Raw genomic sequence first — 14,202 nt, 5'->3', positions numbered from 1 at the left:
ATTTTCTTTTGCTTCTCACCATGTGCCTGTTGGAGAACATGGCAGTTTTCTTTCCATGTTCACTGTTAGCATTTATAAGTTTCTACTCACACTAAGATTCAACGAATGGATGAATCGTTTGGACTGGCGAATCCTTGTATTGTCTGGGCATTCTCATCCTGTGAGGAATAGTAAGTAGGATTTTCCATGTATTCTTCTAAGAAAGGATTTGATTATTGTGTATCATTTCCAGTTATTGGTATCGTTATGCTATGCAAATTTACTTGATACACGAAACTGTGTTTGTATACTTAATAGTAATAATAATAAGGTTTAACTGGTAAAGGACGTTAAAGGTACATTGCCAGGTTATTTTATTCATTTAGGATGAAAATTTATCAGAATTATACGCAAAGAATTTTCAAATGAAACGAATCAGTGTCATAATTTGCTTTTGGTCACGATTATATTTGTTATCATTAATTTAAAGCTTTATATGAAATATAGATATATTCGAAGGGGTAGGCCTAGTTGGTTTTACAATGGTTGATGTTTTTTCAGGTAACTCATCGGGTCAATATCTGAAAGAGCTACCCTACTGGATGGGATGAATACCATGTTAGCGTGAGTCGTCGCATGTGCTCGCATCAAGAAGGATCTGCCGACTGAAGTGATGAAACATGTTGAGGACGAGAGTCACAGAATACTAAAAGAAAGACTTTCGGCATTAACAGAAAGGAAGTACAATTCTTTGAACTTTATTTGATCTGGGTGATCATCTGTAATTGGTCGATATGAGAAATGGCAAGGGGGAGTCTGTGTGACTATTTCTGATCTTGGTGATCAATACCTCCATTTCCATATAGTGAGACGAAAGTTCAATAATTGCATTGTTAATCTTTTAAATAGTTGTCTTGGTGACAAAACCATTGGTTAATAAAAGCCTCTAGAGTTCAACACCGTAGATGTCTTAATGACAAGATTCGGTTAACTGTTGTTGTTTTTTTTGTAATAAATTTATTTATAGAATCATTGAAAGTTATTTGAAATAAGATGATAGCTGTATGACAGGGTACGCTGATTTAAGTGATCATAGGTCTTTAAAGCTTACTTCTTAGTGTTGTCCAGAGGACCGAAAGTAAGATATGTTGTTGATAGAATAATTCATTCAAATCCTACATGATTTTGTAAGCAGAAGTGATCTTTCTTTCATATATATATATATATATATATATATATTTTTATAAACCTTTCGATTGTTTTTTTTTGTTTTTTTTTTAATATTTAGAATGTCATAAAATGTCTCGTATTTTTTTGCCAAAGGAATGATGCTTTGAGAAAATTGTAGGTCCGGATAAAAGGTACCACCTCGTTTCATTTTTATAATCGTGTATTGACTATAATCTCGGAAATCCGAGAAATAAAACTCTGTTTTGTGTATTACTTTATGAATGTCTTGCAAACAGTGGAATCGATATTCATTCTGATAATCCAGTTTGTTGATTTTGCGAAATCGGTATAATATATTCTTGATTTTGTTATCAATTCAATATCCTGTTTCGAAGTGTTTATTTAAAGTCTCTATCTCTGACATTTTTGGTGGAGAACCCGGGCAGCTCAATTTGTAATCAAATAGAAAAGGCTCAGAGTTAGATATATTACGTGTATAGGATACAGGATATAGGATATAGGTTATATTTATATGCTAATTTAGTTTTAATGTTTTATTTTTCAATGCCTATGTTAGCTTGATGTGACTGACCAGACATTAGGGAAGTTTGCCACACTCCATACGATTCTATCCAGTTCCAGTCGTCATTACTCTTCTAGGCAGTGCAGCGACAAGATGGCAGGTATTGATAAATGGCGTGAGGTAGGAAAGGAACTTGGGTTGGAAGGAAAAGAATGGATGGATTTTGTTCGTGAACGAGAGAATGTTGCTAGAGAGGAGAGAGTTCAGATGTTAGAAATGAGAAGGATAGAGAAAGAGATACTAGAGAAACAATTAGAAGTTCAGGAGAGGGGTGGTGTCGAAGGTCCTAGGGAACAAAGTGATAATAGGAGCAAGGCAAGAACTCCCAAGTTACCTCCTTTTGAGGATGATAGAGATGATATCGATTCATATTTACAGAGATTTGAAAGAAATGCACACAGTCAGCGCTGGTCAGAGGGGGACTGGGCAATCAATCTTAGCGCCATTTTAACTGGAAAAGCTCTCCAGGTCTACTCTAGGATGCCGGCTAGTAATGCACATGATTATCATTCTGTAAAAACAGCCCTCCTCAAAAGGTACAATTTTACAGAGGATGGATATCGTGTTAGGTTTCGTACTGCTAAACCAGAAAAAATGGAAAATCCCTCTGAATTTGTAGTTAGACTTGAGAATTTTTTTGATCGCTGGGTCGAATTGGCAGAAGTCAAACAAACGTATGCAGATGTAAAGAATTTGATGATAAGAGAACAGTTTTTTTAATAGTTGCTCTCCTGAATTATCAGTGTTTCTAAAGGAAAGGTCAACTTCAGATGTAGTATCCATGGCTAAACTCACAGAACAATTCGTTGAAGCCAGAGGGTCCTCTTTTCACAATTTCACCAAGCCAGACCGACAGAAATCCCCATACCATGCAAGTTCGAATAGTAAGCCTAGTTTCAAGAAAACCGACACTTCTACTTCAAATATCCCAAACAGATCCCAGGGCCTAACATCTACCCCCCGAACGTGCTACATTTGTAATAGAAGGGGGCATTTTGCTAAAGACTGTACTGTAGTTAGACCGCGTCAATCCCAGATGACAGCTAGTATGCTAGAGGATAAATTTCCAGCTGAAGGCGATGCTTCTAACGATGATTTTGTGGGTGGTAACTCTAGTAATCATGACAACTGTACAGAAGATGAAGATAGCCCAAATCTAAATGAAAATGCTAATGAAACTGGTGCTTTCTTATTAAGTTCTCATAGATTTGATAGTTGTTGCAAGAATGATGATCATGTTGTGTTGCGATGTGGAAACAAACTTCCAATCATGAGCGCAGCATGCAATGGGCAACGTGAACTCCATAAACGCATGCCTGTAAAACAGGGTCTTGTAGGTAACCAAACAGTTTCTGTCTTAAGAGATTGTGGCTGCAGCGGAGTTGTAGTTCGGAGAAGTCTAGTGTCTGATGGTCAACTCACTGGCGAGGTAAGAGTTTGTGTCCTTATAGATAGAACCGTTCGGAAATTTCCGGTTGCCAGAATTGAGATTGATAGTCCTTACTTTGTGGGAACAGCTGAAGCACTATGTGTTAAGAACCCTGTGTACGACCTAGTCCTGGGAAATATAAAAGGAGTTCGTAAAGCAAATGATCCCAACATGAATTGGAACCCATCAGTCAATAAAGAGAAAGAGCCCCAAGTTTACCCAGGGACATCCCAGGGACAACCCAGGGATAACCCCATTATAATCCAGGGACATCCTAGGGATAACTCGGCAACAACTAAGGGACAACCTAAAGGTGCTGAAACCCAAAATATTGGCACATATCCAGAAGATTGTTGTGCGGTCCAAACTCGTTCACAGAAAAGGGAAGAAGGTAAACCTGCAAAGAAACTGAAGGTACCCTCTAGTATTGGTGGTAGTATAAATGCAGAAGCATTGCAGGCTGAACAGGAACTAGATCCTACTCTAAAGCGTTATCAAGACTTGGCAAAGACAGCAGAGGTAAGAGTGGGAAAGAATGGTCATGCAGCCAAATTTATTATCAAGAAGGGTATTCTCTACCGTGAGTTCAGTTCACCTAGAGTAAACAATAATGAAACCATTCTCCAGGTAGTAGTCCCTCTAAAATATCGAGAACAGGTGATGCAATTAGCCCACGAATCCATCCTGGGTGGCCACCAGGGTTTCCCGAAAACATCTGATCGCATCACATCTTCGTTTTTCTGGCCTGGAATCCAAGCTGATATAAAGAGGTATGTTCGCTTTTGTGATATCTGCCAGCGTACTTTCCCAAAAGGTAGGGTTTCCAAGATCCCACTTGGTAGTATGCCCATTATTGACACTCCCTTTCAAAGAGTCGCAGTAGACATTGTTGGTCCTATCCATCCTGTTACTGAAAAGGGTAATAGATACATTCTCACCATCATCGATTATGCTACTAGGTACCCTGAAGCGGTCCCACTTCGTGACATAGAAACAACCACCGTTGCTGAAGCCTTGGTTAATGTATTCTCCCGGATGGGTGTTCCAAATGAAATTCTAACTGACCAAGGCACACAATTCACTTCAGGGCTCATGCAGGAGGTAAGCCGGTTACTGTCCATACGGCAATTAACCACTACCCCATATCACCCTGCATGCAATGGGTTAGTGGAACGATTTAACGGAACCATGAAACAAATGTTACGCCGCATGTGCGCTGAAAAACCAAAGGATTGGGATCGATACTTGGGAGCATTACTTTTTGCATATCGAGAGGCGCCACAGGCTAGTTTGGGATTCTTGTTGTATGGTAGATCAGTTAGGGGGCCAATGGCCATCTTGGAGGAATTGTGGACTGGAAGGACCACTGAATCAGAGGTAAGAAGCACTTACCAATATGTGCTCTATCTCCAAGATCGCCTTCAAAGCACAATCCAATTGGCACATGAGAATCTTAGCAAAGCGCAGTTCCAGCAGAGAAAATACTATAACCGTAAATCATCTGATCGAAAATTCAAAGTAGGAGACATTGTTTTGCTTTTGTTACCTACTGATAATAACAAGTTGTTGCTTCAATGGAAGGGACCATTTCCCGTTATTGGTAAGAAGGGTATCTGTGATTATCAACTTGACGTGAATGGGAAAACGAAGATGTTTCATGCTAACTTGTTGAAAGCCTACGCCCACAGGTCCGATGATGGAGCCAAAATCGTAGGAGGTGCAGCTGTTATCCATGAAGAAGAGCATGACTACCTGGCACCAGAAGGTTCAGATGAATTACCACCCTCTTTATCACTTAGCTCTAAGGAGACCATCAATGATGTGTCTGTTGATGATAAGCTCACAGATGAACAGAAGAGAGAGGTACGTCAACTGCTGACGGAGTTCTGCGATGTTCTGACGGATCTCCCTGGAAGGACTACCGTAATTAAACACGAAATCAAGTTGACGAATGGCGAACCAGTCCGTTCCAAGCCATATCGATTACCATTCGCAACCAGGAAGGTCGTGAATGAAGACGTCCAAGTGATGAAGGAACTTGGGGTGATTGAACCATCAGATTCCCCCTATGCCTCACCAATCGTTCTTGTGGATAAAAAGGACGGAACTAAACGTTTCTGTATTGATTTTAGGGCTCTCAATCGAGTAACGATTTTTGATGCGGAACCGCTGCCAGACCCAGAAGAAATATTTGCCTCCTTATCTCTTTAGCAAGTTTGATCTCTCTAAGGGTTACTGGCAAGTACCTGTTAAACCAGAAAACCGTCACACGACCGCGTTCCTAACACCAGAAGGCTTATACCAATTCCGTATGATGCCGTTTGGGCTGGTCAACGCCCCTGCTACGTTCAGTCGCATGATGCGCAAGGTACTTCAAGGACTCAAAGGAGTCAGTAATTTCATCGACGATATCCTTGTTCACAGTAGTTCATGGTCTGGGCATATAGTCACCATCCGGGCACTGCTGGAAAGGTTACAGTCCGTTGGGCTTACTGCTAAACCCAGCAAGTGTGTCATAGGTGCTCAATCCCTGGATTTCCTAGGCCATGTGGTTGGTGAAGGCTCTCTTCAACCCCAACCTGACAAGATAAGCCGTATCCAAGAGGCTAGAAGACCTGAGACTAAGAAAGAATTGAGATCTTTCCTCGGCCTAGCTGGATATTACCGACGGTTTATACCGAACTTTGCGGCGGTTGCTGGACCACTAACAGACCTAACGAAGGCTAGAGAACCGAATCGTATCAGATGGGGAGATAGTCAAGAACATGCCTTCGAATCACTCAAGCTGAAGCTCACTTCTAGTCCTATACTCCGTCTACCCAACTGTAACCATCCCTTCATTCTGCGAACAGATGCATCGGACACTGGTCTGGGAGCAGTGTTGCTTCAACGTGAGGAAGGGCCTGATGGGGAAGAATCTAACGAAGAGTTCCCAGTTGCCTACGCAAGTCGCAAACTCCTAGCAAGAGAGCAGGCCTACGCTACAGTGGAGAAAGAATGCCTTGCCATTGTTTATGGTGTACAGAAGTTTGCCGTTTACCTTTATGGTAGACGATTCACCCTGCAAACTGACCATGAGTCACTCTTCTATCTTCAAAGAGCAAAGCTGGCAAATGCAAGAGTTATGCGCTGGGCCTTACTATTGCAGCCTTTCTGCTTCAGAATTCAAGCTATCAAAGGGTCGCAAAATGTAGGTGCAGATTTCCTCAGTAGGAATAGTGTAGATAAGTAAATTTAATGTTGAATCGTGGAATTCAATGGATGGAGTATCCATATGAAATTAAATAAAAATGTTTTTGCAAACATTTTTTTTTAGAAGGGGGTAAAATGTCAGGGGTAAACTAGGGCTAAGGTATGGATACCAGGTGCATTCCAAAATTCCTAGCTTGTTAACACCCCAAAGCCTTTCACTGCCCTTTGTATAAGTTGGTAGGTTGAACTGGTATAGTATGCTTGAGCGAATCTCTAAGACTGAGTGCAAATTTGGATAGGGAAAAGGAGTGATGTATAGTGTGTATGAGGAGAAAGGTGTGTGACATGAGCAGGAAAGCCAGGAGTGATATTGCCACACCCAGGTTCCATTTTCTTTTGCTTCTCACCATGTGCCTGTTGGAGAACATGGCAGTTTTCTTTCCATGTTCACTGTTAGCATTTATAAGTTTCTACTCACACTAAGATTCAACGAATGGATGAATCGTTTGGACTGGCGAATCCTTGTATTGTCTGGGCATTCTCATCCTGTGAGGAATAGTAAGTAGGATTTTCCATGTATTCTTCTAAGAAAGGATTTGATTATTGTGTATCATTTCCAGTTATTGGTATCGTTATGCTATGCAAATTTACTTGATACACGAAACTGTGTTTGTATACTTAATAGTAATAATAATAAGGTTTAACTGGTAAAGGACGTTAAAGGTACATTGCCAGGTTATTTTATTCATTTAGGATGAAAATTTATCAGAATTATACGCAAAGAATTTTCAAATGAAACGAATCAGTGTCATAATTTGCTTTTGGTCACGATTATATTTGTTATCATTAATTTAAAGCTTTATATGAAATATAGATATATTCGAAGGGGTAGGCCTAGTTGGTTTTACAATGGTTGATGTTTTTTCAGGTAACTCATCGGGTCAATATCTGAAAGAGCTACCCTACTGGATGGGATGAATACCATGTTAGCGTGAGTCGTCGCATGTGCTCGCATCAAGAAGGATCTGCCGACTGAAGTGATGAAACATGTTGAGGACGAGAGTCACAGAATACTAAAAGAAAGACTTTCGGCATTAACAGAAAGGAAGTACAATTCTTTGAACTTTATTTGATCTGGGTGATCATCTGTAATTGGTCGATATGAGAAATGGCAAGGGGGAGTCTGTGTGACTATTTCTGATCTTGGTGATCAATACCTCCATTTCCATATAGTGAGACGAAAGTTCAATAATTGCATTGTTAATCTTTTAAATAGTTGTCTTGGTGACAAAACCATTGGTTAATAAAAGCCTCTAGAGTTCAACACCGTAGATGTCTTAATGACAAGATTCGGTTAACTGTTGTTTTTTTTGTAATAAATTTATTTATAGAATCATTGAAAGTTATTTGAAATAAGATGATAGCTGTATGACAGGGTACGCTGATTTAAGTGATCATAGGTCTTTAAAGCTTACTTCTTAGTGTTGTCCAGAGGACCGAAAGTAAGATATGTTGTTGATAGAATAATTCATTCAAATCCTACATGATTTTGTAAGCAGAAGTGATCTTTCTTTCATATATATATATATATATATATATATTTTTATAAACCTTTCGATTGTTTTTTTTTTTGTTTTGTTTTTAATATTTAGAATGTCATAAAATGTCTCGTATTTTTTTTTGCCAAAGGGATGATGCTTTGAGAAAATTGTAGGTCCGGATAAAAGGTACCACCTCGTTTCATTTTTATAATCGTGTATTGACTATAATCTCGGAAATCCGAGAAATAAAACTCTGTTTTGTGTATTACTTTATGAATGTCTTGCAAACAGTGGAATCGATATTCATTCTGATAATCCAGTTTGTTGATTTTGCGAAATCGGTATAATATATTCTTGATTTTGTTATCAATTCAATATCCTGTTTCGAAGTGTTTATTTAAAGTCTCTATCTCTGACAAGGTTAAAAGAGGTAAATTTTTAGAGAAAGAGAATCTCATGAAACACGAGATTTTGCAAGGAGGAGGATTCAGCCACGAGATGATTTGGATGAATGTGGCCTTTTTGCTCATTAGCATAGTGGCCTGCGGTCTGACTGGATATATTTTCACTACGTCAGTGATTTTTTAAGTCCCATTATGTAATGAGAATTAATAATACACATGATAAGGCCATTACAGCTTTAGAAAATCTGTCTTAATCAGAATAAATTTATATTATTGGTTCATATATCCTAAGGTCTCCGCTATCAGATGACACAAAATACGTCAAATTTGCGTTAATTCAGTCAGACCGCAGGTCCCTATGCTAATGAGCAAAAAGGCGAGATTCATCTAAATCAACTCGTGGCTGAATCCTCCTCCTTGAAAAATATTGTGATTCTTGACATTTTCTTTCTCTAAGAATTTACCTCTTTTAACCTCAAGTTAGAAGAAATATTATTGCACCATGAGATAGAGTAAATGTTACTCTTTCATATTGGTTATTTCTTTTGTATAAGATATTTTGTCAAATAGGTACATTTCTGGCCTGAAAATATGCCTAAAAACTGAATTTTCTTCCTCTGTTTTCTTTTGCAAATTGTGCAAAACTTTTTATTTTGAGCCTCAATGATATCTATATCGGTTACTCTTCGCAATTCCGAAGCTTAGTAATTCCGAAGTTTCTTTATTCCGAAGGTTCGTAATTCCGAAACACTTAAATTGCCTATACCGCGATGTTCGTTAATCCGAAAACGAAAAAGGGTTCATTAATCCGAACATTTGTGGCGTTATTCCGAAGGTTCGATAATACGAAAACGAAATAAGGTTCGTTGTTCCGAAGGTTCGAAAATCCGAAAACGAAATAAGGTTCGTTGTTCCGAAGGATCGTTAATCCGAAAACGAAATAAGGTTCGTTGTTCCGAAGGTTCGTTAATTCGAAAATGAAATAAGGTACGTTGTTCCGAAGGTTTGTTAATCCGAAAACGGAATAAAGTTCGTTGATCCGGAAAATGAAAACCGGGAAAGCAGAGGCAGAGGCAAAGGGGAGGGGGCGGGGGACACTGTTGCCGTTCAATTTTTATGAGGATTGGAAGGCAAGGGCGGCCGAACGAATTTTCGTTTGGGGGGTAAAGCCAAAAAATGAAACTCATACGTCAAAATGGACACTTTTGTTATATGTTCACCCTAAGATTATCCTCTGCTTGAAGTCATTGGGTGTTTGATAGTGATTAAGTAGAAAAAAAACCTTTTTTTGAAGTGATTTCTTATTATGGCAAAACGTATGTTTAGGCTTTATTTTTCGGGAGAGTGTATAATGAACGAGCGGCTTGGTAAAACAAATTTAAAGGTGAAGTTGTAAAACGTTTTTGGGGGTCAATTATTCTTTAAATGGCATTATTGCGAGGTGTTGCGAGCGTGAATCACAAGCTAAAACTTTAGGGTATTTCAATAAAAAATGAAAATAAGTTTTTGAAATTCCGAGCAGATTTCTGCTGTCATTAAAAAGATGTGCATCCAACTAAAAAAATTAACAGGAGCGCAAAACGCAAGCTTAACATACTGTCCAGAAATTTAAGGAACCTGTTAAAGAAAGCATTTAGCGGCTTATGTAGGATGCATATTTCACCAATCGAATGAGAGAGCGAAGCGCAAGCTTCGCACTCTTATTCGCAATATTCCGATATTCCAGCCTTCATGAAAACTTAACTTGTATACTTTAGAAAGAGTATTTTATTTCGAAAAAACACGAAAAGCGGCATATTTATTTTTGAAAAATGAACTTTCCCATTTTGGAAAATAGTCATTTTCTTTTTTTTTTTTTCATTTTGGAGGTGCAAGTGCCCCCTGCCTCCCTCCTGGCGTATCCAACTTTTGTCAAATGGGGGGGGGGGCAAATTTGTTTTTCTAGCCATATTTTCCTCGATCGGCAGCTTAAAGTTGATTTTTGTTTGTTTCTTTGAAAGGGTAGTCCTAACAGTCAATAATTAGCTTTATACTTATAAAATAAAGTAAATATATAATAACATGATAAACCCTTTTTAAATAATGCGAGCGCGAGCTATATATTTTTTTTAATATGATGGGCAATATGTTTGTGATCTTCAAAACGAGATGCCTATGTAAATAAATTTAGATAATAACTGCGAGCAAAAGCGCAAACAAAAATTCTAAATATATAGGCTCTGACCTGATCTAAAGGGGACATTTTAAGAACTTTTTGCAGTTAGCCATGAAGACGATGTATGTTTCGACCAATGGCGGCGGATTTAATTTTCCTTGGGGGGGGGGGGGCAAAGCCAAAAAAGGGGCCAATAGGGGCAATTTGGTGCAAACATATATTTTCACCATGAGATTATCATCTGTGTAAAGAGGTTGTGTGTTTTGTAGTAATTGAATTGAGCAAAAAAAATTAAGTAATCACTGATTGATAAATTATATATTTACGTTTCATTTCTGCGAGCGTAGCGAGCAAGCGGTTTGGGGGGAAAGAAATCAAATCTGAAGATGTAAAATTCGCCTTTTTGGTCAATTACTGTTAAAAGGGCATCCTTGTGAGATGTTGCGAGCGAATCACGTGCTCAAACTTTTGGAAATTTCATGTAGGCCTAGAATGATAATAATGATACAGATATTTTTTTACAAGAATGCTTAGAATGTCCAGTTTTCAGGTTGGAAAATCGGAAAATTTTGGCTCACGTTTCTCGCTCGCATCAAGTATTGTTTATTGAGGAACTCATTCTATTCCTGGTTACAAAGAAGCATAAAATTTTAAGCTTGCGGTTCGCGCTCTCATTATTTAGTTCGTGAGATATATATTCTATTCATGAGTCACTAAATGCAGTCCTTAAAAGATTACTTAGAAGCCTGTTGCATAAAACTTTTTACCTGAGAAAACTCTGGTAAAAACTGAGAACTAAGGTTAGTCTGATTTCCGCCATTGACTTTAGCACAGGGCAAAAAATCCGGTAAAAACAATCTGAGTTTTCTCTGGTAAAAAGTTTTAAGCAACGGACCCCAGGTCAGTATATAAACAAATTACAGCTCTCCCTCGAGTAAATTCTTTAAAAAGATACACATCTTTCTCACGATTACAAAAAATGCTCAGAATATTCAAGTTCACGTCTTGTTACATGAATTGTTTACTAGTTTGAGCTTGCGATTCTCGCTTTCGACATCTCACAAGGATCATTATTAGTATTATTTTTATTACCAGCAGAAGCTGTTATTAAAAATGACACCCCCTCCAATACAAATCCTATTATCTAGAGGTTATACTCGCACACGACCAACACACTAATCCCCTACATCTTTAAACCATTTGCTTAAGCAGCTGCAATTGCTCAGATAAAGTTGAAATTAGGCTATGCTTAATCAGGGCGCCTATTAGTGAAATACATGCTTTTGGCCACAACACACGCATGTATAATCGATCGTTTTTACTATCATTGCATAATATAGTGTAATCTTGTAATGACAACACCGTTTTTTGTTACCAAAATGAATAATATTCATTTTTTGGAAATACGAACCTTATTTTATTTTCGAATAAACGAACCTTATTTCGTTTTCGGATTGACGAACCTTCAGAATTCCGAACCTCATTTCGTTTTCGGATTAACGAACCTTCGGAATTACGAATCTTATGTCGTTTTCGGATTAACGAACCTTATTTCGTTTTAAGATTGACGAACCTTCGGAATTACGAACCTTAATTCTTTTTTTCGGATTAACGAACCTTATTTCGTTTTCGGATTGACGAACATTCAGAATTACGAGCCTTATTTCGTTTTTGGATTAACGAACCTTCGGAATTACGAACCTTCGGAAATACGAAACTTCGGAATAACCGAAACTTCGGAATTACGAATGTATGCGATCTATATCACCATAAAGCTGAACTTATGTACTTTCTCACAATGCCACTCTTGATATGCGGCACCTTTTAATCGGGTCAAGATCACACTTTTCCCACCAAGGTACAAGACAAGATTTCTGATATTTTGTACTTGCATGAAATCCAGAGTTCTGATTGGCTGGATAAGTTCACAGAACAACAGGCACGGGGTATTTGAGATTACCACATAGGAAGTGTGACCTTTCCACGAACCCAGTGACTGGAACCGTTGGAATTAGCTATTGTGTGGTCTCTTTGACCAATCAGAGTGCAGTATTCTTGTTTTCAAGCTGTTTATGTACTTGGCAAATGGAAAGTGTGATCTTGACCTGATTAAACCAATTCTTATTTTGAAACCTATTTCATTTCAAAGCATACATATTCAGCTTTATCATGATATAAAAATCATTCGGGCTCAAACAAAAATAAAGTGTGAAAATAACAACTTTTGTCAGGTGAAAATATTTATTTTGTAGCATATTTTTGGTCAAAATTCTAGCCTATAATACAAAATCTTTGAATAAATCCTACTACATGCCCTGAAAGAATGATTCTTCTTCCTTACAATGGTAGCAAATTCATCGAAATTCGATGCCCAATTAGAGCAGCAAAAACCGAATGAAAAGAGGTGTTTTGGTCCGCATCAAACTCATTAAATATGCAAGACATCTCAAGTCATGAATATCACTTGGATGAAAAAAGCCACTTTCTTGGGACCTGCAGTCTGACTGAATAAGAAAATGATATTTGATTATTACATGCTCTTTTCATATACTGATGTAGGCGCGATAGCTCAGTCGGTAGAGCGGGGGATTCGTATTCTGGTGACCCGGGTTCGATTCCCACTTGATGCGTTAGTGCCCTTTGGTAAGGCATTTCATCCTCAGTACCAGGTCCTTCGGAGGGGACCTTAAGCCGTCGGTCCTTTGGTTGCTTACTTACAAGCATTCATGCTTTCTTAGCAATCAGGTAAAAAAATCTCCAATCACCAATCACTAATAGATACAGCGTGTCCTTCCAAAAGTTTCCCTCTGACATAGGGCTTAATTTATTCTAAGATATGGTAGCATTCTCAAATAAATGTTCATAAGTAGAAAGCACATGATCTGACTTCTATGAAAATGTTATTTGTCGCGCTTCAGAAGTTTTGAAAACACACTCTGTTACGTAAAAAGCTACATTTTAGTCCATTTTAAGTTTGCAGCATTGATACATTTCTGCATTGTCCATTTTTAAATCCAGGATCTAAATAGGGACATTTCCCTAATCATATCCAGGATCATCAAGTCATAAACTTGGGCATGTTCTCAAGGACAAGAAACATAATAGTCAGGCAGCATATGTCATGATTTACCGGCGACTTCGACAAATTGGCTAAGTCTGATTTTTCACTTTCATTTGATTGGTGACATCACAAGGAACAACTTTCAACTTGGTGACAAATTTCTAATGGTCATCTTGACCATGTTATGGGTCAAATTAAGGCCAATACGGGTCAATTTTTTAATTGCCCCAATTCTCATGAGTGACACATTAAATTGTTTGTCTTGTTATGCTGAACAAAAAAGGTACACAATATACTCTTGACCTTTTGTTAAAAAGTTATGACCGGAAATGTCAGAAGGTCAACAAACTTTCTTTAAATGGCAAATTACACCAAAGGTGATAAGGAAGTTCGTTTTCCCGTGTTTTTATGCATTTGTGTACTTCTTTATTTTCGATTTGTTTATTGGTCCATCGTCAGAAGTCCTTATCCAGAAGATATAAAGGGTCAAGACAAGGTCAGAGAAAGGTCAAAAGGTCAACAGACTTTCAATTGAAGCCAAAATACATGTCTAAAAATGGATAGAAGTCTTATTATTCGTGGGTTCTTAATTTCAAAAAGTCTATACATATATAAAGAAGACATTATATGTATAAAGGAATTCAATGTGCTTATTTAGGAACAAAATAGATAAACAGAGATAGACGTC

Source organism: Lytechinus variegatus, chromosome 6, assembly GCF_018143015.1.
Source record: "Lytechinus variegatus isolate NC3 chromosome 6, Lvar_3.0, whole genome shotgun sequence".
NCBI lineage: Eukaryota > Metazoa > Echinodermata > Echinoidea > Temnopleuroida > Toxopneustidae > Lytechinus > Lytechinus variegatus.
Note: the sequence above shows the minus strand (reverse complement) of the source record.